This window comes from Gossypium hirsutum, chromosome A13 (assembly GCF_007990345.1).
Source record: "Gossypium hirsutum isolate 1008001.06 chromosome A13, Gossypium_hirsutum_v2.1, whole genome shotgun sequence".
NCBI lineage: Eukaryota > Viridiplantae > Streptophyta > Magnoliopsida > Malvales > Malvaceae > Gossypium > Gossypium hirsutum.
The window spans coordinates 12,437,576-12,444,820 of NC_053436.1; the positions used below are offsets into that span (position 1 = coordinate 12,437,576).

At 32.9% G+C, this 7,245-nt stretch overlaps 1 non-coding gene across 1 annotated transcript; it reads left to right on the top strand.

Annotated features, from left to right (window-relative positions):
* Window positions 1-552: 552 nt before the first annotated feature.
* Window positions 553-659, top strand: LOC121212994 (small nucleolar RNA R71). The gene has a single exon (XR_005908361.1). It is a non-coding gene; the product is annotated as a small nucleolar RNA R71 (small nucleolar RNA).
* The last annotated feature ends 6,586 nt before the right edge of the window (window positions 660-7,245 follow it).

The following is a 7,245-nucleotide window of genomic DNA, read 5'->3' on the forward strand; positions in this document are numbered from 1 at the left end:
TTTCGAGCCCTTGAATCGATGCTTGCTGATTTCTAAATGCTGTCTTTGTATTCTGAAAACGAGTTTCTGACACTGAGATAAATTTTGTAAGCATCTTATCAAGGTTCGGCTTTTTCTCCTATTGGTACGGTGGTTGTTGAAAACCTAGAGGGTGCTGTGGCCTTTGATTTCCTTGACCACCCCATGAAAAATTGGGATGGTTCCTCCAACCTGTATTGTAAGTTTTACTATAAGAGTTATTCTGAGGTCTAGAATTGTTACCCATATAGTGGACTTGTACTCCCTCGGTGCTAAGGTTGAAGGATGGATAGTTTGTGTTGTGCATCTCTCCTCCATTTGAATCACACCTCATCATTGGATGTACCTGAATAGAATCATACAAACCATCAATATTTTTATTCAACAGTTCTACTTAGTTAGATAGCATAGTGACCACGTCGAGGTGTTTTGTTGTTTAGTGACATCTCTTCAATAAATTCATAAGCCTTTTCAGGTGTTTTGTTGTTCAAGGTTCCACCATTGTAGAAGGTCTGAACCTGTAACCATAAAGGTAACCCATGATGAGGGCACCTTCTCAATAAATCCTTGTATCTCTCACATGCATCCTAAAATGTTTCTAAATCCATCTGCACGAAAGAAGAGATATCATTCCTCAATTTAGTCGTTTTAGCCGGCGAAAAATATTTAAGCAAAAATTTTTCGGCCATTTTTTTCCAAGAAGTGATTGACCCTCGTGGTAACGAGTTCAACCACTATTTAGCTTTATTCCATAATGAAAAGAGAAACAACCGAAGGCGAATGGCATCGTTAGAAATGCCATTGATCTTAAAGGTGTCGCAAAATTCCAAAAAAATTTCTAAATAGGTGTTTGGATCCTCGTCCTGCAAACCATCAAACTAAACAAACCATTGTATCATTTTGAATCGTGTTAGGTTTCAGTTCAAAATTATTTGTAGAAACAACAGGTCTAACAATACTCGATTCAGTTCCTGTTAAAGTAGGCTTAGCATAATAATACATAGTACGATGAGCAGGATTCTAATTTACTGGATTTGCAACAACTACAGGAGTTAGCAGATTATTCGGATTGTCCGCCATCTCTTCGGTATATCAGTCACGTCCTCTTGCTCTTCCTCTATATATTGTAGGCTTTGCCTTATTTCTCTTCAATTTTTGCGAGCTGTACTTTCTATCTCACTGTCAAATAGCAACGGTCCTGACGGGTTCTTTCTAATTATAAACTAGAGATTCCTGCCAGAAGCAAATAACAGGGAGATTAGAAGAGAAGTAAAAATTAAATTAAAACAAAAAGTAATTTGCAATAAAAATAAGAAAAAATGGCTAAAGTAATAAAATTCAAACATTCCTAATATCTTAGTCTCAGGCAACGGTGCCAAAAACTTGATGGTCGCTAAACTAACTAAAACTTCAACTAAGGCAAGCGCACCTATCGAACAGTAGTATAGTTGTGGTGAGACCGGAAATATCGTATCCATAAGGACAAAAAGTACTAGTAATTACTATCTTTCTATTATCTAGCCCAAGAATTAAATGGATATTTTTAAACTAAGATTAACGATTAACTTAATTAAGAACACAATTGTGGTAAAAGTTAGAAAATACTGTTGAAAAACTAATGGAAAAGACAATACCTAAGGAAGAATCATCCTAGACTTCACTTATTACTTCTGAATTAGAAGATTTATTCACTTGACTTAATCCGTAGAAATCCTGATTTATGTTAATATCTCTCTCGAGACTAAGAACAACTAACTCTAGGTTGATTAATTGAAATCTCTTTCTAATTAAAACATCTATTGTCGCATTAACTCGATCTATAGATTCCCTTATTAGATTTGACTCTAATCCGACAGATTTATGTAGTCCTATCTCTAGGATTGCAATAAACTTCGCTTAATTATGAAAGATTTACTCTTAAACAGGGACTTCTGCTCCACTGAATAAGCACATCAAAACCTTAATTAATATCCTAAAATATTAAAGTAAGGATTAAAACTCATAATCAAGAATAAGAACAAGTATTTATCATATTATTCAAAAAATAATAAAATTCGTTTTAGGTTTCATCTTCCCTAGGTATTTAGGGAATTTAGTTCATAACAATGGGGGAAAACATCTCAAAATTGGGAAAACAACAAAACATAAAGAAACCCAAAAACTTCTAAAGAAATTGAATGGAGATCTTCGGTCTTGAAGTAGATCCTTCTTTTGAGCTAATTCTGATGGCTGTCTTCAAGTATTCTCTGCCTTTTACTCTCCGTGTCCCCTTTTGATCCTCTTCTAGGGTGTTTTATATAGACTTTGGAATGCCCAAAATATCCCAAAATTAGTCTTTTCCGAATAGAATTAGACTTGGGCTCGACAGAGACATGGTCATATGCCACGCCCGTGTGAAGGTACTCAGGCCGTGTGCAATTCTGACGTGTTTTAATGTCGACACGGCCATGACACACGGGCGTGTGGATTACCCGTGTGGGAGTGCCTAGGCCGTGTGAAACACTAAATTAGGCTCATTTTGTCTGTTGTTTCTTGCTCTTTTCGCTTTCCTAAGCTCTCTTGAGTATAAAACATGAAATTAAAGGATTAGGAGTGTCAAATTCATTAAATCTTATGATAAATCATCCAAAAATATACCAAGTATGGGGTAAAAATATGTATATATTATGGTTTATCACAAAGCTCTAATAACAATGTGACTAACGGGATTCGAACTTAAGCTACACTTGAGACGTTAAACACTCTATCCATTAATCCAACACACGAAGTTCCATACAAATATTTATTTAAACATATTTGTAAAAGAGTATAAATGAGGTTTTGATTGAACTGATAAAATGAAAATATTGATAATAATATTTTTCTTTTGTTAATGATATTTTAGGCTTAAATATCAAATATGTGTATTTTATATGAAACTATAATAGTAAAAAACACACTTATAGTAATATTTATTATTTTATAAAATGTTAAGGTTTTTTTTTTAATTTCATAATTGAATTAGAATTCGGTTGATGAGAGATATTAATTCAGTAAAATATTTAAACAACAATATAAATAAATATATATTATTTTAATGATTTATTTTAAATAATATTAATATATTTGTATATATATATACTTGCCCTTATTTTGTTATAATAACTAAATAGAATAGTTTGTTTATTTGTATTTTTGGGTACTTAAATTTCACTTCAACATTGAAATTAATATGTATGCTTTTTTTTTAAATTAATACTTGAATACCATTAAAATTAAATAAAGTGGACTAATGAAGTTATTACAAATAAAAAGAACATCAGTTGATTATATGGCAAGTGTGCTATATGGCTAAACTCGATTTGTACATGTCATCAAATTTTAAAAGATGAATTAAAAAAACCCAAAAATACTAATTTAAAACATTAGCCTTAAATAAATCAAAATTCGAAAATGAATCCGATCCACGTGAATTCCCTCGTGATTTGATATTGGAAGCCCAGGACTCCCTAACAAATATAAATTTAGTAGTCATTGGTCGGACGGTCCAATATCCAGAGGAGGGCTCATTCTTACGTTCATACAAGAATTTAAAAACAAGAATATAATAAAAATCGATTTTACCGGTTTTTAAACAAAAATTTTAGTTGTCGATTCTTAATATTTTATTGCCTCTAATTCTCTAAATTTTGAGGATGCATCATTTGCAACCAACAAATTAAATAAAGTGGGCCGAACATATTTCAAGTACATATCGAACATTCAAACATATCAGTTTCCCTGCGCTTAAGAAAAACCAAATACCAGATGCAACTTGCATTGTATTACCTGCTTTCACATTACATACTACCAGACTCAGATTGTAGGAAATGAGGAATGAGGAATGACCAATGTGCATGATAGACAAAGGAGTACTTAAAACCCTTTCTGCCATCTTATGTTGCAATACAATTTTGATTTTGTTTTCTGCTCTTCAAGGTTGCTTTGCTAGAGATAATATTTCAATAAAAAGCTGCCTTTCAGATGGACAAACTCTTGTTTCAGCTGGAAATAGGTTTGAATTGGGGTTCTTTAATTTAGACCACCAAGAGGCTCTAATGTGAGGATGTGGTATGCTTCCAATCCACAAATAGTTTTTTGGGTTGCTAACAGAGAAACTCCAGTTTCAGATAGGACTGGAGTTTTATCTATTGCAAATGGCCAATTGAAGTTATCCGAAGCTTAACGATACTGGAAACTTCATTCTACTCGATGAAGAGTTGAGGACAAATCTATGGCAAAGCTTTGATGATACCAACAAATACGTTTCTCTTTGGTATGAAGATGGATGCAAAATTTTCATTAATTTCATGGAGCAGTAAAGGAGATCCATCACCAGGGAACTCCACGTTAAAGCAAGATCGAGGGGGGGGGAGCTTGTTGTAATGGGAAAGAGTACCGTTAATTGGAAACCAAGTAGAAATTGTGAGACTTATGGCACTAGACCAAAAATGTGGTGATTATTGGAATATTTTCAAATATTTATAGTATTTCAATAACTACAAATGAATGAGTGTAATTAATGAAAAGTTATATTATTTGATTTTTTGAAAAATAATTATAACTATTTAAATAATATTATTTGAATAGTTATAATATTAAATGAATAATTACGTATTTATTTTAAAGACATTATTATTCAGAAAGACACTTATTGAAAGATGTCTCTATGAAGAGATATAAAAATTCCTATAAATAGGAATGAGATTTCATTTTAAAACCACACCAACAAATTCTAATATTCTTTCTTTCCTTCCTCAATTTTCTAATATTTTTAGAGATGAACCAAGTATTGGTGTGTGAGAATAAAAATGAATTTATAAGAAATTAATGAAAGCTTCAAAGTGTCTATCAATGTCACTTTCTTTAAGATTTTATTCGCCCCTACCTATATTATCGTGTGCAAAAGACTTACTGATAAATGAAACTCAAGGATACAATGAAGCCCAATGACTATTTACATTTTGCATTAACGGAAACAATCCATTGAACATTGAGTGGAACATAGCAAATATATCAATTTCTATAAAGAATTTATGCAATAATTCTTTATAGAACAATCTAGGAATAGAAAAGATAATGAGAGAATAGAAAGAAACTTTGTTTCTATGTTTTTGGGTGTATAATATAAATGAAATTTCACTCTTATTTATAATAGGCCTCATTCCTCTTCATAGGGATATAACTACCCAAATGGATCGTCATATTTTTAGCAATAAACATAATTATTCAAGTAAAAGTAAATATCTATTGAATAATTGTGACTATTTATTAACAATCAAGTGTCATAACTTTTGAATTTAAGAGACATAATTCATCATTATAAATAGTGAAAACTTTGTTTTTGATGGAAAATAATTACAACTCAAATAACAAACATTAAGAGTAAAATATCGAGATAGGGTCCTCCATCAATCTTAAACCAATTCTTCTGTCTTGTATTATTTTAATGATCTTGTTTGCGACCTTATTCTCTTCTCGAGAAATATGCTTAATACTCTAGTGACTTATGAGTTTCAATAATGAATGAATTCTCATTACCAAGGCCAAATTAAAGCTCTCGCGATCACTAACCTGAATGATGTTGACTACTTCAAGACTATCTATCTGAATTAAGACTCTCTTGAACTGCCCATCTAGTGCAAGTTTCAATCCACCTTAAATGCCCCAGAGTTTAGAGTCAAGTACAACACAATTGCCTAAATATCTATTAAAACCAATTATCCATCTCCTATTTTGGTCACGCAAAAGCCCACTTATTGCGACGAACGCATCTTCTGCTCTAACCGAGCCATCTGTATTCAAGCTTATCCAACTATTAGGCAAAGGAATAACAATCAATCTTGAAGGCTTGAGTGTATACGGGTTCGTCACAGAAATAAATTGTTTTATCCAACTTAGAGAGACTTTAATAACTATGTCAACATTCCAAGACATACCCTGAAAGATGTAGAGGTTCTAATTCTTCCAAATGCGCGAGATAATAATCCCAAATAAGCATTGCCAATTAACTCCTCCTATGAAATCATCAGATTGTTTATTGTTGAGATTCTACTCCATCCATTCTTGGAAAGTACCTGAAAAAAATTTACCTGTTGGAACTAACTTATTCCAAATATCTCTAGCTGCATTGTAATATCGAAGAACATGCAACACATTGTATTGTAATATCAAAGAACGTGCAACACATTTTCATACTCATGCCTACAAATTTCACAAGCAGGACCTATTCCTATTCCTCTTTTTGTCCTCTCTGCATTAGTAAGTAGTCATTACTTAAGGGCCAACTATATAAATATTCTAACCCTTTGTGGACCTTTAAACTTCCATGATCGCTTCCAGGCTACTTCTTTCAAATTCCATTTCCTTTCTTGTAGCTTCTCATATGCACTTTTAATAGAAAACGAACCAAATGAGGTGCCCCTCAAATAACCCTGTCTGCGCCAGAATTTGGCTTCAGTGGTGGAATCCCACAATTTGCTGAATGACCTTTTCTGAAACCCAAAACTGAAGAAATTCTAAATTCCAGTCACCATTTTCTATAGTCATATCACTGATAGTACATTCCATATCTAGATTAGAATTAGGAACTATCTTTCTACACATAGGCCCAATATTTGGAGTCCAAGGATCCTTTCAATAGTTAATACTCCTACCATTTCCAACAGACCAAAAAAGGTTTTCCTAAATAAGAGGCCAAAATTTTGAAAGCGATCTCCATAAAAAAGAACTCTGTCCTCTCGATAATGTTTCTGGTAAACCGCTTTAAACCTCATAGTTTGATCGTAGAACATTAACCCATAAAGCAAAAGAATTAGACACAATGTTAAAACCCAACTTCATCATAAATGAAGTATTATGATCACACAATGACCTTATACCAAGCCCACCATGTGATTTGGGTTAGCAAACCAAATCCCAACCAACCAAGGTTATCTTTTTAGAACCACTAGAAGAACCCTAGATGAATTGTCTAACAATACATTCAATCTCATTGCACAAACCTTTTGGAATTATCATCAACTGCATAAAGTAGCGGGGTATTGAGAGCAAAACCAACTACACTAAAGTTATTCTGCTAGCTAGAGAGAGTTATTTAGCATCCCAACTACACAGTTTGCTGTGCACCTTGTCCACCATAAAGCGCATAGTTTTATTTGTCGCCTTGTCATGGTAGAGGGGAATTCCTAAATACGAACCGAGATTCTA